At 40.4% G+C, this 18,320-nt stretch overlaps 1 protein-coding gene across 15 annotated transcripts in view; it reads left to right on the forward strand.

Moving 5' to 3' along the window:
- Positions 1-18,320, forward strand: part of REPS2 (RALBP1 associated Eps domain containing 2) — a 264,766-nt gene that overhangs the window by 49,131 nt on the left and 197,315 nt on the right. The window contains exon 2 of one of the 15 annotated variants that reach the window (XM_069100685.1): positions 13,203-13,328. The exons of the other annotated variants lie outside the window; for them this stretch is intronic. The gene's annotated coding sequence lies outside the window, so the exon portion shown is untranslated. The remainder of the gene's footprint in view (positions 1-13,202; positions 13,329-18,320) is intronic. 15 annotated transcript variants of the gene reach the window in all.

Genomic DNA, 18,320 nt, shown 5'->3' on the forward strand with positions numbered 1-18,320 from the left:
TCTGGGGTAGATTCAATTGTGATCCAGGGGTGGGGAACTTTTGACCTTTTTGTGTTCTATGGTTGAGCAAATGAATGTATTTTACTTATGTTTGGAAACTAATCTCCATTTGAGAAAAGGGGCTTTGTGGTGGACTTAATTAAGGTATAGCCTAGGGGTGGAGAAGTATTTAGAACAGAGACTTTGTAATTGATTGAATGATTGGAAGGTCCTGGGGTGGGGTAGTACTTGGAGATTATTTAATCACACTTAGTAAATGCTGCATTTGGAATGATGTCATGTTTCGATCTTCTCTGTTCTGGGTTTGTTACTGAATAAAATAGAGAGCACCTATGCTGGTATTTTGAACCTGGGAAGTTGCCTTTGCTTGGTATTACATTACACCTGCCAGAAGGGTAATGACAAAAAAGATTCAGAACTCCTGCACTAAATGGTCATTTTTATTTGTTGGTTTTAACTTCTGAAAATCAAGGCTTGTTTATTTGTGCCTTTGCCAAGAATTTCAAAAATATGTTGTTGTTTTTTTTTTACCCACTGCATATGAGGAGATACTCAGAGAGGTCATCTGGAGGAAGGCCAGGTCATGGAGCATTGAAAATCATCTGTGTGTAATATGACCAGCTTGTTTGTTTAAACTGTATTAGTAGAACAGCTTATCATTTGATAAGTTTTTATCTGAAAATACTAAGATACAGCAAGAAGCTTTTTGGAAAATGTATTTTATGGACATATTGGTCCTTTTAAAACAAAGGGTTAAAATGGATTGTGTGTGCCACATCCATGCTGTTTTGAAATCTCTAAAGGTCAAATCTTTAACCAATTTTCCATATTCATAAGTTGTAATCTTTTTCACAGATGGCAAAAGTGGTAATTTTCGCATTGAGAATGCCGAATTAAGGGACTTTTTTCTCACTTTAAGCACATTAGCATAGTGCTTCAAACAAAATCTTGTAGGAATTCATGATTTAGTTAGAAATTTTAACTGTCCAACATTTGCCATGCTAATATGGTGTTTCCATTTTCTTTCTTTTTGCCCTTTCTCTAATAGGTCATATAATATAATTTGTATTTTGGAGGGGCATTAAATTCATATTGGCAGGTATATGTTTGATAGTTCTTATTTCGTTAAAAACCTCCCCACCCCCACTTTAATTTTTTGGTAATTCTTTGGCAATTATGCCCATAAGTAAAACTAGTTAGCATATAGATCAAGTGAAGGAATTCTTGTTGAAGATAAGACAGTGGCATTTTTAGTTAATTCACCGCTGTTGTGCTTGAAAATTATTACTTTCATAAACATGTGAAGCAGGTTGTGTTAAAAAACAATGATGGTATTGGCTCTTTCTGCGTTCCACCCGAGAGGCAGAGGGAATCCCAATGACCAGGTGAGCTGAGAGGGTTTAGCAGGTTTTCACGGAACCAGGACACGGACCCCTAAGGGAGTGCAAGACAGAAGTTAGAGGGGCAGTGTCTTTGGGAGTCATTATTTTTTTCTGGGAATTTTGGGGGGAGGGGAACAGAAAAGGCTTTCCAATTGTGTCCAATAAGTTGAGGGTGAAATGGCCTGGCAGTTGACTGATTTGTTGAGGTAGGGAAATTCTCAACTCAGACTCTTGAATACCATCTGGAGAGCTGGGGAAGGAGAGACTAGAGGACTGTGAAGGTTTCCAGGCCAACCATGTTCATGATCGCATGACTGGAATTGAGTAAATGAGAATTTCAGTAAGATAAGGAGAGTTTGGAGCCCTTCTAAAGAACTTTTGGTAAACAGCAAGCTTCATCCTTATTATGCCCTGAAATATTCAAGCTACTTTTATGTTCCCCTTCATGCTTCACAATAAAGGCCTTTGAAAGACAAGGGAGATTCTTTTGCAATGTTTAGGGAACAGGAAGAAAGGAAGAAAAAAACCCCTGGTAGCCTTCTCCCTGCAGAGCTTTTGGGTGCCTGGGCTCAGGGAACCCCAAAAATGCAAGGAAGAAGTTGTGGCAGCCTTAAATCCAACAGGGGACCTGAGGAAATAACACTTTGGTTTTCTGGTGAAAAAAAAGGCAAGGTTATGGAGTGCAGGTTCATTTATTGTATTTGGAGTCACGTTCATTAGAATGCTGGTTTCTGTGAAACCTGGCTCTAATCCACCTTTTGCTCTTAAATTAAAAAAAAAAATCGATATGAGAAAAAAATATATACAAAACTAACCCACACATTCAAAATGTCTGATTATTAATTCTTCCATGTATTCTAGGTCTTAGGTAACCTGTTCTCCCTCACATATGTTCTTTGCTTTCTCAGCTCTCCCTATCTGCTCGCACTGGTCTCTACTCATCTCCCTCGAGCTCCCAGCCAAGTCTTCAAGTTGACAATAATTGTGTGTTTATTTGATTGTAGTATCTAGCACAATGTTTGGGCATCTAGGTGTTTGTTGCAGTGAATCAAGTACTCAGTCTGGAGTTCAGAAAAGCTGAGTTCAGATCTGACATAGCTGTGTTACCCTGGGCAAGTCACTAACCCTGTTTGCCTCAGTTTCCTCATCTGTAAAATGAGCTGGAGAACCCCTCCAGAATCTTTTCCCCCCAAATGGGGTCAGGAAGAGTTGAACACAGCTGAATAATAAAAGCACAGTGCTCTCCATGATGTAGGTGCTTGTTCATTTTTTGATGACTTGGAAGAGTCAGTTCAAATGCCACCTTCTCCCTGAAGATTCCCCCATTTTCCCCAGTGAGGAGCGAGCGTTTCCCTTTGCAAATGCACCTGACATTTTTGTTCATGCCCACCTTCTATGCAATTTTTATTGTGCTGGACTTGGCACCAGAAGATCCCTAAGAAGCTGAGGCTTGGATCCTAGCTCTAACCCTCATTAAGCTTTATTTTTGGAGGGAGGAAGGCAGGGCAATTGGGGTTAAGTGACTTGCCTAAGGACACATGGCTAGTTTTATATTGTGTCTGAGGTCAGATTTGAACTCAGGTCCTCCTGACTCCAGGGCCAGTGCTCTCTATGTGCCATCTGGCTGCCCCCTCATTAAGCTTTGCAAACATAAAATTCCCTTCATTTCTCTGAGTATCAATTTCTTCATCTTGCTGTACTTATCTCTCAGGGTTGTTGGAAGGGAAAAGCTTCTTTGTAAACCTTAAAAAGACTATATATATAGTGAGCTCTTAGTATATTTTTTAGTAATTTTCCTTTCTATCCTACTTCCAGTAATAGAATGCAGTCTCACTGAGGGCAAGGACCTTAATTTTAATCTTTGTGTTTCCCTCTAGGACCTAGAATACCTTGAGCAAATATTATTGCTTAATTAGTATTTGTTCGTTGAATATGTAGGCAGAATGAAATTAGAATATTTTCCATAGTGAAGATAAACTTATGTGGGATACGAAGACCCTAACCCAAATTGACTACTTGGAGACCTCTCAAAGTGAAGGTAGAAAGAGTTACTAGAATCTTGCGAGAAGCTGGTGATCCAGTCTCTGGAACAATGCCCAGGAGAGGAGGCCGCCGTACAGAAGCTAAAACTGGGTTGAATAAGCAAGGGTTACACGTCCCTCTCAAACATTGACATTATTACTAATGAGCCTCTAATTTTGTTAGATAATATACATAATCCACGAGGTCCATTACGCAAGCGCAGTACAACCTCAGAACACTGAACCCTAGATACACGCCTCTCTGGGCCTGAGTGCCCCAAGGCCATTGTCCATTTCCTGATTGGTCACATCCACCTGCTGTTGCCAGCTCCTTCCATCGTTCTACATTACTTCATTTCAGTATTATCTAGGAGTTCTCTGGGAACTTAGCTCCTTCCCAAGGCCACTGCCTGTTCCTCCTTATCAGCAGTCTTGTTCAGCAATTCTTGCAGTTCTATAGAAGCATAACTCTTATATGGGAAGGTGGGTGAGAAGGGCTGACTAGAACAGAGCAACTATACAGAAAGATTTCTAAAACATAGTTTGTAGAAAATGGGAACTTAGGCTGAAGGACTTACTTTACCAGATGGTCTCTGAGAAACCATACTTTTACCTTTTCCATACAAACTGCTTTACATATATGTACACAAAGGTCATATATATGTGTGCATGTGTGTATGTGTGTGTGTGTGTGTTGGTCTCTCTGGGGTCCCAACAAACTAGACAGGACTGAAATGACTGAACAACTCTTTGTGTAAGTATGTATATGTATGTGTATATGTATCCAACACTTAAGTATCCTTGAGAAATGCTGTTTCTTCTCTCTGTCTCTTTGTCTTTGAGTCTCTGTCTCTCTCTTCCTGTCCCTAAGTTTCTTCCTGCATCTCACTGTGCAGTAGAGCAGAGCTTCTTAACCTTTTTTGTTTATGTCATGGACACCTTTGACAGTCTGACGAAGCCCACAGACCCCTTCTCAGAATGTTTTAAAATGTATAAAATAAAATCCGTAGGGTTACAAAGGAAACTGATAATACAGGAGTACTATAAAAAAATTAAAGATAAATTTTGAAGTCCATAAACTCCAGGTTAAGACCCTTGTAATAGATGCTGGAGATCAGTTGTAGAACTAAACCCAGAGAAGGTTAGGGACGAAGAGGGGCCGGTGTGCCTGCCTGTGTTTGTATTCAAAAGATAAATTTCAGCATTTGGGATTAAATGATGTGCTATCAATTGTCTGTGTCATCTGTAGCTCGTTATGACTTACTTTTTGGAGTGGGTAGGTCCTCGGAGGGAAGCTTGGAACTGAGTAAGTAGCTTGCACTGGACCCTTGAGATGCTGATTTTTCCTGATGCAGCTAGCTTCTGACATCAGCAAGACAGAGGAGTACTGTAGTTAAATGAAGGAGTCCCCTTATAGCTGCCTGGAGATGGTCCAGTCTCAGCTACACAAGGGCTCTTTCTGTGTGTGGGGACTTCCTCCTCAGTTGTGATGAGGGATTGTGTTACTGTAGACATGTTTGTGATTCTCCTCACTGTAGAGGTATTTTATTTGATTCTCTAGCATCCTGGACTTCTAAGATCACAGATGTTCAAAATTTAAAAAAAATGCGATGACCAAAACATAAAAAAAAATAACATGGTAAAAAGATATATGTAAACCCTATGGAAAAAAATTCTTAATCACACATTCTGCCTTTTTTTTTCTACCAAGCATATTTAGACTTTTAAAACATCTTTAAATTAAAAAAAAATGTTTAGATGGCAATTATCTACCATTTAAACACATTATGAGTCAGGGATAGCGCTCAGTGCTAAGGACACAAAGACTGAAACAGTTCCTACCCTCAAGAAACTTATATTTTTTATGATTCTCTATTAGTTCTATATGATATAAGAATGAGTGCTTTTATCAATGAGTAAATTAATTTGAAACCAGACCACACAAGCTCAGCTAGAGTAACCGATGCCAAAATGTCAACCTTCCTCAATAGCTTTAGTTCCAGTATGAAATCAGAGAAGCTGGAGATCCCATTTCCTCCTTTGTCTAGTACAAACAAACTAAACAATTGTTAGAATGTTATTCTTTAAAAGGGTCAGGACAGTATTTGCAAACACTTGGACTCTAAAAACAACGAAGTCAATGAAAGACATTATTTTGGAGCGCTGCTGCCTTTCTCCTTCGGGAGATCCTGAAGCGCCCCAGGTGTAGGTGAAAAAGACCACAGGTCTTTTGTGGTCCGACAGCATTATCAGCTCTATTGCCCTCAATGGGTCAACGAGCATTTATTAAATTCCTACTCTGTTATAGTACTATGCTATGATGTGGGAGGTTACTAAGATAAACATTAAATAGTCCCTGCCCTCAAACAACTTATATTCTTTCTAGAGAGACTGTTACAGAAGCATTTTCCTGTAAGCAGCATTCCTGGACCTATGAGTGGTTCATTCTGTTACCACTTTCAACAACTGGATTCAGTCCTGACCTTTACCATACTTTTAAAATAAGTTCTCGGGTCATTTAAAATCATCCTGCATTGTCTTCTACCTCTGGTTGGCTGTTCTTTGTTCTTGAAGACGACCGAAATGACATCCCTCAATTGGGGTCGAGGCACAGTGTGGCTGACTGTGGCTGATTCGACCACTACGAGCTCGGAAAGCTCTACCACAGGTCGGGCACCAGTAGTCCATGAGAACATTTGGGGCGGATTCTCTGAATTTGCACATCTTACCTTTCTTTTGAGATGCTTCAATTCTGCTTTGCCGATAGAGCACAGCGCCTTCTTTGATGGGGGTGCAGCATGCTGGGCAGTCCTGTAACGGCGTCTCCCATGTCACATGATCAATTCCAGAGTTCTTCAGAAAACCATGACAGTGTCCTTGTATTAATTCTTCTGACTTCCACGTGAGTGCTTGCCTTATGTGAGTTAAAATGTTAGTAAAATAGTCTTTTAGGCAAATATACGTTTGACATTTGAAAAATGGCTTCCAAAAATGTGGCCAGAATCTAATCTAATCTATATTTAATCAGTCAGTCAACCAACATTTCTTAAGTACTTTCTGTATGCCAGTTACTATGCTAGTCAAAAATGAAACAGTCCCTGCCCTCAAAGAGCTTACCTTCCATTGAAGAAAGAAACAGTAGAAAGAGCAGCAATCAGCAAATAAAATAGTAGAAGTCATAACTTAATTTTCAGAATTAAAGATTGAGAATATACTGCTTTTTTGAGAAAGTAGGAAAAGGGAAATTTGGAATGCATTTGGGCATGTGTGTGTATGTGTGTTAAACTCACATTTTCTGTGGTGTAGCTAAAAACACAGCCTAAGTAACCCCTGAACCTGGCAACAAGCCCATGCTTCTTAAGCCCTTGAGGTTGACTGAAACGGATTACTTTTTCATTTTGTACTTTGTAGGATAAGACTAAAGTCCTGGATCTCACTGAGGCATAGAGGGGGGACCTTGGATTCTCAAAAGTCATATTAGCAGGCTGCATGTAATTAATAATAATAACGATAATAATAATGTTGTTCAGTCATTTAAGTTGTTTCTGACTTTTTGTGACCCCTTTTGGGGTTTTCTTGGCAAAAATACTGGAGTGGTTTGCCATTTCCTTTTCCAGTTCATTTTACAGATGAGGAAACTGAGGCACACAGGATTAATGATTTGCCCAGGGATACATAGCTAGTAAGTGTCAGAGGCCAGATGTGAACTCAGATTTTCCTGACTCCAGGTTCAACACCCTATGCACTGTGCCACCTAGTTGCCCCTAATAATAATAGCTCAATGCCTGGCATGTATACAGCAGGAGCAATATAAATGCTAATATTGCATTTTATATACTTTTATAATTATAAGCACACCATGCATTTTATAGATATTGTCATTTGACCCTCACTATAACCCTGAAAGGGATGCTGTTATTATCTCTTTTTTACTGATGAGGAAACTGAGGCAAAGAGAGGTTAAATGACTTGCTCATTGTTGTACAGATAAGAAGTATCTGAGGTCCCATTTGAACTCAAGTCTTCCTGACTCCAAGCCTATCCATTGTACCACCTAGCTGCTAAGTGGGATTATTCTAGCTAGTTCTATTAAGATGGGAGGGCTTCAGGTACTGAAATGTTGTATGAGGACCATCATTTCAGTTAAATTGCGAAAGACTCATTAACCAGACAAATGGTCATACAATATGGTTTTGTCCAAAACAATTATTTTAGCCATGTAACAAGATATGGGAAGTTGTGTGTGGGGAGAGGGGCAAAAGTGGTGTTGTGATTTGCATCAGGAGTGGTGGAAACCACCCAGAAGTCATGTTTCTTTTGAAGCATTATGGAAAAGAATCAAAGTGGGGAAAAATCCAAGTGCCTGCATGAGAATCCCTTCTACAACATACGCAACCAGTGGTCAGTTCTCCCTTTTCCTTGAAGACCTCTAAGAGGGGAAACCTAGAACTTCTCAAGGCAATCCATTCCACTTTGAAATAGATATCATTGCTAGGAATTGAAGCTTTCCTTATGTTGTTTTTATTCCCTGTGATTTGGGAATATAGGGAAGGAGCTGTGCTATAATACACTGAGGCCTGTGTTATCTCGAGTAAGTTACTTAACCTCTTTGTGAAATAAATGGGTTAGACAAGATGATTCCCAGGGATCCTTCTTGGATTGAGTTTCTGCGAACATGATAAGCTGTTTGGACACTGACATTTCAGTGTGTGCCTTTAACTATTTACCTTTCTCTGGTGTCTTCATTCAGTTTTCTGTTGATAACCAGGACACCAGACATTCTTTTCTGCCCTTGCTATGAAGCATTAGTTGGCACATATTCATAGATGCTGATAGTTATGTTTTTGTGGTATGTAGTGAGAAAGAATGGGGGTAGCGCTTTAAAAAAACCCCAGCTCAATGGAGTGTACAAGGTTGGTGGGACATTCCATAGTGGACGTTCTGATTCATTGGTTGAAGCAGTAGTGATGTGTGTGGGTTACCTCACGGGTGGGCTACCCTGATCTGAATCACATCCCGTCCATACTTTAGTAGACGGCTAAATAAACTGTTTTGGACAAAACCAAACAGACACACCCTGACAACCTATATCTACACCGTCATCAAGCATTTTGTGCCCCATGAATATAATTTTTCTCATAGATTTACCTTCTCAATATTCCTAACTCTTTCCCCTCCTGCTATTCTTGATACGAGTAATTATACATCATGGCTTTCAATCCTTTGTCACACCTGTTCCCAGTGTCTTTAGCTTCAGCCTTCTTTCCCAATAATTATGAATACAGCAGAAACCCGAGCTCATAACAGAGATTGGAGCAAGCTCTTTCTTTGAGGGATAGAGGGATCCCTATGTATCTCTCTATGGAGAGGTAATTTAGTGCCTTCAGTAATGTTTGTCAAATGATTGATTCCTTTAAAAAAATGTTCTTGGGGCAGCTAGGTGTCACAGTGAATGGAGCAGGGGTCCTGAAGACAGGAGGACCTGAGTTCAAATCCAGCCTCAGACACTTAACACTTACTAGCTGTGTGACCTTGGGCAAGTCACTTAACCCCAATTGCCTGCCTTCCCACATCCAAAAAAGCAAAAAAGAAAGATGTCCTTGATATTCTTTTATAAAAAGGCACTAACATCACTTCCCACTGTCTTCCTTACTGTCTTATTATGGTTACTATCACTTCTGCCTTCCACACCCACGTCATTTGTCCTCTTGATAAGGAAGTACAATTAAGCAAAAGAAATCCACACATTGGTGGAGTGTGCCAGTACATGCCCCATTCCATGCTTCATAGCCCACCACTGTTCTGCAGAGAGGAGGAAAGCACACTGTTGATCCTACAAATTTGGGATTGGTCCCTGCTTTTTGGGGGGGGGGGGGGGGCGTCATCATGTAAATTGTTTTTCTGGTTCTCCTTACTTTATATCGATTCTTACTCGTCTTAAGAGATTTTTTATTGACCTACTTCAGGCCAGTTTCATTTGGATATGGTTCCACATACAGCTCCAAATGAATGTATAGTGGGATCATTGCAAAGCAGAACCACAGAACTATGAGCACTAATTCTTTGCTGTCTTTTGCTTTTATGTCACAGTCATTGCTGGATATTCCCCGCCTGCCCCACCCCCTGGAACTGATCCCACAACAAAAAAGGGAAGGAGTAGCTGAAAACAGATTCAGTGACAATGTCTTACAGTGTATGCACCGTTCTGTCCCCATAGTCCTCTTGTCAGTGGGACTAAGACTGGGGATTACATTTACCCAGAGCCTGGCTTCCTGTCAGTGTTTGTAATCATAGCATGGATTGTCATTCTTTGATTCTCCGTATCCTTCCATCCCCCGATCTTATAAACTATTTCATGTTTGAGACTGATACAACTGCATCTTGTTTTTCGTTGGGAACCAGCAGACTTAAAGAGTTACTTTGATTTGGGGCTTTCCAGTTTTCTGTTCCCAACATCAGAGCATAGGCATATGTTCTCATCTGTGCATAATGTTCAATCTGAACCCAAATGGAATGTAAATCTCTTATTGGCCTAAATCTGAGTCTAATCCTTCCCATAGATTGGATAGCAAATCAATTTCCTCTGCCATGTCAAGATTTTTTAGGTCAGTGCTATTTTGGAAGTTTTCCCAATTCTTTAAGGTAGTCTATTTTTATGCTGCAGACCAGTGTTAGTTTATGCAATCCTAAAATCAGAGAAACTGCAATACTGTTCCTTCTGATAAAACAGAGGGAAACAAAATGTCCATATGGGTCCTTTTAATTAAAGTCCACTGACACTGCTATAGGAAGCCACTGAGCCAAAGCTTTTGTGTGTTTTAAGAGGCATTGTTATGGGAACAATCATAAGGGACTTATATAGACTGGGTGGAGTGATCTGGCTTAAACCAATGCCATGCTACATTTAATGCCATCATTACTGGGTTGGGTGAGTGGGGGAGGTAGGATGAAGAGTTGCTTGTGCCAGCGGAAGAAAATGAAGCTTAGACCAGTAGAGATCATCTGGCCGATTTTGTAAGTGAGGTGGAAACTGACTTAACCAAAGTTTCACAGCGGGCGGATGTCCTTTCTCCTTTTCTTTCAGTGCTAGACTTAGAGTTGAGATGCTGCATTTCACACTGTGTGATCTCTCCCAACCTGAATATCTTGAATATCCTTGTCTATAAAATGGGGATGACAATGGTGTGTGTGTTGTGTCTGTGTGTGATACTGAGAGTTATTCATCCTGTCTTTGACATCATATTTCCCTCTCCCTCGTCTTTCTCTTCTGCATGTATCTCCTCAGAGTTGTTGTGAAATTCATAAGACACTGTCTTATTTTTACAAATTTTAAAAGTGCTTTACAAATGACATGATGGCATTATTTGCTTGTGCTACATTGCCTTCCTTATCTTCCTTAAAGAATCTGATTGGTGTATTCTCAAGGAAGAGATTCAGATGCCACGTGATATGAAATTGCTACTGTCCTTTTAGAGAGGCTTATTATACACACTTGAAATGCATTTGCTTCCCAGGCACAGATGATGCTAGCAGAGTTGGATGAATCTCCTTTGAATGGACTGGGTAAATCAGAAAGGGAGAAGACAGTAAGGGCTCTATTCTTCTATGTGCCTCACAATTCAAGAAGAATTCAAATACCCGGCCGAGTGTTTAGAAGGAATAAATGCGAAAGAAGCGTAAGTTATTGTCCCCAACCCTCAGAGTTAATAATCTCACTGGGAACACAAGACACACAAGAAACTCCTAGAGAATAATGTAGGGTATTAAATGTTGAATTGTATTTTTTTTTCATTTGTCAATGTGTTGGATACCTTCCCATAGAAGACTCAGGGAACGCGAGTTGCATAGCCAAGGCTCTGAGTTGAATATAGGAGGAGGCAGTTCAGGAAATTTGTTATCTCTACCTTTGGAGGGATTAATCACTTCAGTGAAATCACATAAAAGATGGTGATAGAAGATGATTTCAACAGCACTTGACAATTTGCAAAGCGATTTCTTCACAACCACCTTGGGAAGCAGGTAATGAAACAATGATCAGTGCAGTTGTTGGGCCCAGGCTCTTGGAGATGGCATTCCGTATACTTTTTAAATCCCTGCTTTTGGAGAGAAGTTGTTTTCATGATAATTCCTGAACCAGGACTCCTAGAGAAAAGAGGGGTAACCCCATGGCTTTGGAGCTGGAGTAGTTTCAAAGGGCACAGTCTTGATAGGAAGGAGAAAATGTAAACCTTACTCTGTTGCTTGCTGTGAATTATATGAGGTGTGCAGGCTAGGCAGGAAATGAGGTTTCATCTTCAGCAATACCAAACGGATCTGTCTTCCTTACACCCCCCCCCCCCCCCCCCCAACTTACAGAGTAGACATATAAATAAAATCTATCTTGGAAATGATGTACATGGTACCTGTTAATAAGTACAACAGTAACAAAATCTTTAAAGATAAACCTAGACAAAGGATCTTCAAATATTTAAATGAGGCTTATGGCTTCAGTAAATATTAGTAGACTCTCATCCCCAGAAAGAAATTTTGGAAAGTATAACCAATTATTTGAAACCAGTATCAAACTATTATTCAGAAACAAAGAGACATTTAAAATCCACATAACATACTCATTCAGCAAATATTTGAGTTCCTGCTGTATGGAAACCACTTTGTGGAAAAAAGATGACCTGAGTTCAAATCCAACCTCTGACATTCACTAGTGGTATGATCCTGGGAAAGTCTGGTTTGTTAACCTGGTTTGTCTCCATTTTCTCATCTGTAAAATGAGAAGGAAATGACAAGCCACTCTAGTATCTTTGCCAAGAAAGCCCCAAAAGGGGTCATGAAGAGTCTGTTACCACTGAAATGACTGAATAGCAATATGACACATGTAAAATCTGCCCTGTATTCTAAATGAAAACAAATGACTAAGTATGTTGGAAGTGTGGAGTGTACTGGCATTCACTTTTTTGGATATATAGTTTTAAACGGTTACTTCGGTTTTTCTAGCAAGTGTTTGCTTTTGAAGGTGGAGAGTGTGGCTTAGGGGCACATGGGTTCTTGCAGCCTACTGTTTCTCACCTCCAGAACAAGTCTTAGAAAATGAAGATGAGGGGAGGATGTTTTTTATTGAGCTTTTATTGAGCTGTATTGGAATGTATACAGATCTTCTCTCTCTGCCCCTTTCCCTTCTTTGGAATCAAAGGATCTTAGCTGCTTTAGTGTTAAAAGGACAGGAATGTTAGGGGCCTAGTCAGCCCAACCAGCAATAGCTGTACTCTCCCAAGATTCCCAAACAGCTGCTAATAACACCTGTAGCTTATATTGTTGGATTAACATTTATAAGCTAATAACTGCTTTGAACAAAATCCTACTGTTGATGGCAGGCTCTTTTTTTCTTCTCTTTTTTGGCTGAGCAACATAAAATGCAGAAGGGCAAAGCATGAATAATATCTCCATCTCTTCTTACTTTTTTTAAAAATTAAAAAAATAGCTTTTTTAAAAAACATGTACCAGGTAAAAGAATTACTGCTAAGGAGATTGAAAATCTACCATTCTACTTTTATCACCTTATTCTTTTGTCTGAACAAATGCTTTCCCCTTCCCTCACAAAGAAAATAAAAGAGTAGCTGTGAACAGATGAAAATTCCAGACAAAAATTACTGAATGATTTAGCATTTTGGAGTTGGGTCATATTCTGGATTCTTCTGGAACAATGCACTTATGGCTTTAAGATGCATCTGTCTGTGTGGATGGATTTGTGATGACCAAGCACTTACAGCTCCTCTAATCCTGGAAACTTTTCTATTCATGGTAGAATCCATCTTCTGAACGCCTTCCACTTCCACCTGGAGGCATCTGGAAAGACATCAAAGGAATTATTTCATCTTGGCAATTTATTTCCCAAAGCACTTGGACCTTTCATAGGTTTCTACAGCAAAAGGTAAAGTATGAGGAGAGCAGATGTCTTCATGAAAAATTTCTTTCTTTGCCTGATGGAATAGTCTCTTGTTTTTCTGGGATTTGGAAGCCATCTTACCCTTCTTTGAAAGTAGGATCCATTTGGTTCACTTTCTTTCTCCCTAGTTTGAGAACTCAGAAAGAACCCCTACAGTACAGTGCAGCTGAATAGTTGGAGAACTTGGGTTCTTGTGCGACTGTGGGCAAACTATTTAATCTTTCCATTCCTCAGTTTCTTCATCTATCAAGAGGTAGTTGAATTACATAATCTCTTAAGACCCCCTTACCTTCCTATACTCTGTGCCTATACCTATAAAATTAAGTACATGCCAGGTTTCACAGTAGATAGAGCACTGTACAGGAGAGTCAGGAAGACCTGAGTTTGAATCTAGACTAATACACTTGCTACTATGTGATCTTGGACAAGTCACTTGACCTCTGATTCAGTGTCCTCACCTGTAAAATGGGGATGATGATTGCACCTACTTCCCAGGTCATTATTTTAAATGGCTAACAAATGCTAGCTATTTTAATAATAATTATTATTATTCAGCACTGCAGTCTCAGTATTCCCATTTCTCTTTTTTTTTAATGCTCATGTTGAATTCAACAAATGGCCATGTTGGTAAAGAGAAATACCAAGACAGCAGAACAGAAGCTTATTTTATGTGAGGGGGCAGCTAGGTGGCGCAGTGAGTAGAGCACTGGCGCTGGAGTCAGGAGGACCTGAGTTCAAATCTTATCTCAGACACTTAACACAAAAACTAGCTGTGCGACCTTGGGCAAGTCGCTTAACCCCAATTGCCTTCCAAAAAGCAAAAAAACAAATAAAAATGAGCCCAAGGAGTTTTCCTCTGTGATAATTTTGTTGTTACAGCTCCTTCTTGTTTATTGTATAGACTGGTTAGGCCAAGCATTGGAGAAAGAAGAATGACTTTAGATTCAATTCAAGAAAAAATGGTCCCTGCTCTCAGACAGCATACTGTCTGTTGGAGGGTGGGATATAATATGCGCACAAGTAAGCAATTAAAAAGAATGTACAAAGTACCAATGTTTGATTTGGGCTCTAGTAAGATTTTAGCATGTGTCTAATAGAAATCGAGAACCGTGAGCTCCACATGAACCAGTTATTTAACACCAAATAAAATAGCATTTTCATATGTATATATATATGTATATATATATATATATACATTTATATATATAATAAAACAGAAAAAAAATGCACATGAAATTGTAAGTCTTTATTACATGAGGCTTGATTTTCTTTTTGCTTTTTTTTTTTTTTGGAAGGGCAATTGGGGTTAAGTGACTTGCCAAGGTCACACGGCCAGTTTTGTATTAAGTGTCTGAGGCCGGATTTGAACTCAGGTCCTCCTGACTCCAGGGTTGGTGCTCTATTCACTGTGCCACCTAGCCCCCTGAGGCTGGATTTTCTTTTAAAATATATGTTTGGGATGAAAAACCTCATCCAAAATTTATCAAGTACACGGAGATCTCTTAGGACAAGAACAGGAATTTATGGTCTTCCCCATGACTGGTCATGAGGAAGAGGCACTCAGTGTGTAGCGAACAGAGTCCCACGGGATATCCCCTCCTCCAATCTGCTCTCTCCCATATTTTCTCCCACACCCCTTTCGACTTTTCCAGTAGGGCATGGTGGATCTCTATGCCCCAGTGCCTGTGTATCTTATTTCCCAATTACATGTAAAATAGTATTAATAATAGTATATATATGTATTTTAAACATTTGATTTTAAAACAATTCCAGATTCATTCCCTTCCTCCCTTGTCACCCACCCTTACTGGGAACATAAACAGTTCAGTATAGGTTGTACATGTGTGGCTAATGCAAAACAGTAACATAGTAGATATATTGTAAAAGACTGACTATATTTCCCTCCTTCCTATCCCACCTCCCACTTGTTCTATTCTCTACTTTGATCCTCTCCCTTTTCAAAAGTGGGTGCTTCCAACTTCCCTCTCCCCAGCCTGCCTTCCCTTCCATCATGCCCCTGTAATGGGAATGCAAATTTGGAAGATCTTCCCTGCCCCTAGGTTAAATTGCACCTGAAGCCTGGGGTGGGAGGCTTGTTTTTCAGTAGATACTTTTTGATTGGCCAGTGAGTCAATAAGGTTGTTACATTCTCTGAGCCAGGAGAAGGCTATATAAGCCCTGATGTGAGGCTTTGTTTTGGGGGCTCACTTTGAGAAGTGTTCTGTGATTTGATCTGTATTCTGGGAAGCTGTTGTCCAGGGCCCCTCCGGCTTTGAAAAACCCAGATGTTGAAAGCCAGATGTTGATTTGGTATGGATGTAATGCTTGGACAGTTTGGAAAGCTGTCTACTTGATCTGTTTCTGTCTTGATACTTCTGCCTGTATACTTTGAAGTTCGGGGTGCTGACCTTTTTCCCCTGAACAAGGTAAATGATATATGTCTGACTGTTTAAAGTAAGCTTGTTAACCCATTTTGAGTTGCTTTCCTTTAACAAAGCAGATCCAAGAACCTGTGCTAGCAGCCACCCTGGGAACGCTGGGGTGCTTGCCGCTACAGCCCCCTCTCATCTCCTTCCCCCCTACTATCCTGTAGGGTGAGATACCCTATTTAGTGTGTATTTTATCCCCTGCCCCAGCAATTTAATGGGAATAAGGTTGACCCATTCTCTTTTGCCTTCCTATTCTTCCCCTCCATTGTAACCATTTTCCCTTCCCTCTTCTATATGAGATAGTTTACCCCATTCTGTCTCTCCTCATCTCCTCTCATTATATTCCTCTCTCACCTCTTAATTTTACCTTTTAAGTATCATCAATTCCTGTTAAATTGGTCCTGTGCCCTCTATCTATGTATACCTGTAAACATATATACACACATTCACATATGTATTCATATGCCCAGATGCCCTCATATATGGACATATATATATTTCTATTCCCTTCAACTATTTTCATACTGAGAAAAGTTTCATCAGTTACAATTATCGTTTTTCCATGTAGGAATGTTAATAGTTCAACTCTGATAAGTTCCTTATGATTTCTTTTCCCTGTTTACCTTCTCATGCTTCTCTTGCTTCTTGTATCTGAATGTCAGATTTTCTATTCAGCTCAGGTTTTTTCATCAAGAATGCTCAAAAGTCCTCTATTCCACTGAATGACCATATTTTCTCCTGAAACATGATACTCAGTTTTGCTGGGTAGGTGATTCTTGGTTTTAATCCCAGCTCCTTTGACCTCCGGAATATCATATTCCAAGCCCTTCCATCCCTCAGTGTAGAAGCTGCCAGATCCTGGGTTATCCTGATTGTGTTTCCACAATATTCAAATTGTTTCTTCCTGGCTGCTTGTAATATTCTCCCCTTAATCTGGGAATTCCAGAACCTGGCTATAATATTCCTAGGAGTTTTCTTTTTGGGATCTTTTTCAGGAGGTGATCAGTGAATTCTTTCAACCTGTACTTTGCCTTCTAGTTTTAAAACATCAGGGAAATTTTCTTTGAGAACTTCCTGGAGGATGATTTCTAGGTTCTTACAATAACTTTAAAATTATCTCTCCTGGATCTATTTTCCAGGTCAGTTGTTTTTCCCATGAGAGATTTCACATTGCCTTCTATTCTTTCATTTGTTTGGTTCTGTTTAATAGTATCTTGAATTCTCATAAAGTCATTATCATCCATTTGCTCCGGTCTAATTCTGAAGCAATCATTGTCCTCAGTGATCTTTGGAGATTCTTTTTCCATTTGGCAAATTCAGCTTTTTTAAGGCATTCTTCTCCTCGTTGCCTTTTTGAGCCTCTTTTGCCATTTGAGTTAGTCTATTTTTTAAGGTAGTATTTTCCTCACTCAGGCTGTTGACTCTCATTTCGTAATTTTCTTGCATTGTTCTCATTTCACTTCCCAATTTTTCCTCCACTTCTCTTATCTGCTTCTTAAGGTCCTCTATGGCCTGTAACCAGCTCGTATTTTCCTTTGAAGCTTTTGGTGCAGGAGTTCTGACTTCATCGTCTTCCTCCTGTTCCATGCTTTGCTCCTTTTTGTCCCCCAAATAGGAGTCTAATGTTGGAATCTTCTGTCTGCTTTGTTTCCTTTGCCTGGTGATGTCGCCCCTCAGTCACTTTACCCCTGGGCTTTTTGCCACAGTAGGACTCTGCCACCAGACAGGGGAGCTTTTGTCCCAAATGCTGGGGTTTTCTCAGCTGCCAGAGGTATTAGATGGGTGCCCTGTCTGAGGTCTCCACACACTCTGGCAAGCTGGACACACACCCTAGGACCTCCACCCTAGACTGCAATCCAGATCCAAGCAGGTTAAAGTAAGAGCGATTACCCCTCAGACTGGTGCTTGGTCCCCCTACACTCTGCAGGCCAGTAGCTGAAGCTGCCACGTGGTGCTGGCTGGCTGTCCTGGAATCTCAGCGGCTTCTCAGCCCCGCGGGACAAAAGCCAAGCACTCCCACTTACTGGGTCCCAAAGTCCAGACTGTACTGACCTCTCACTTTGTCCTTCGCATCTATGTGTTGATAAATCTGGAAAAGGCCACAGCTGCTGCTGATCTGGAGTCCCTCTGGCCAGCGGTGGGTCAGGCCCGCCCTGGGGCTAAAGCCTCAGGTGGGACTGGCGCTGGCTGTTTGCTCCCGGCCTGTCCTCAGGGAGGTTAGCTTCTCTGTGTCATTTTGTGTGTTCTGCATCTCCAAAGTTTGTTTCGGGTCCCCTTTTTACATTGTTTGGGGAGGGTGGAAGCTGGAGCTGCTAGGAGGTCCTGCTTTGTACTCCGTCATCCTGACTGCCCCCCCCAAGGTCAATTTTCCTACATTTCATAAACAACTTTTGGTAATTTTTTTTTGGTCTTCCTATCCATTTAAAAAATACTTATTTTTAGGGTGTGAACTCCTTGGCAAATGTTCACTCAGACCTGAAATATAGCCTCCATGCCTTACCCTCGCCCAGTGAAACTTGTGTGAGTTGTACTTGGAAGAACATGTGGT

The sequence above is a fragment of the Petaurus breviceps genome, unplaced genomic scaffold (genome assembly GCF_028583685.1).
Source record: "Petaurus breviceps papuanus isolate PSGF00001 unplaced genomic scaffold, PetGlider_PUasm1.0 419, whole genome shotgun sequence".
NCBI classification, from domain to species: domain Eukaryota; kingdom Metazoa; phylum Chordata; class Mammalia; order Diprotodontia; family Petauridae; genus Petaurus; species Petaurus breviceps.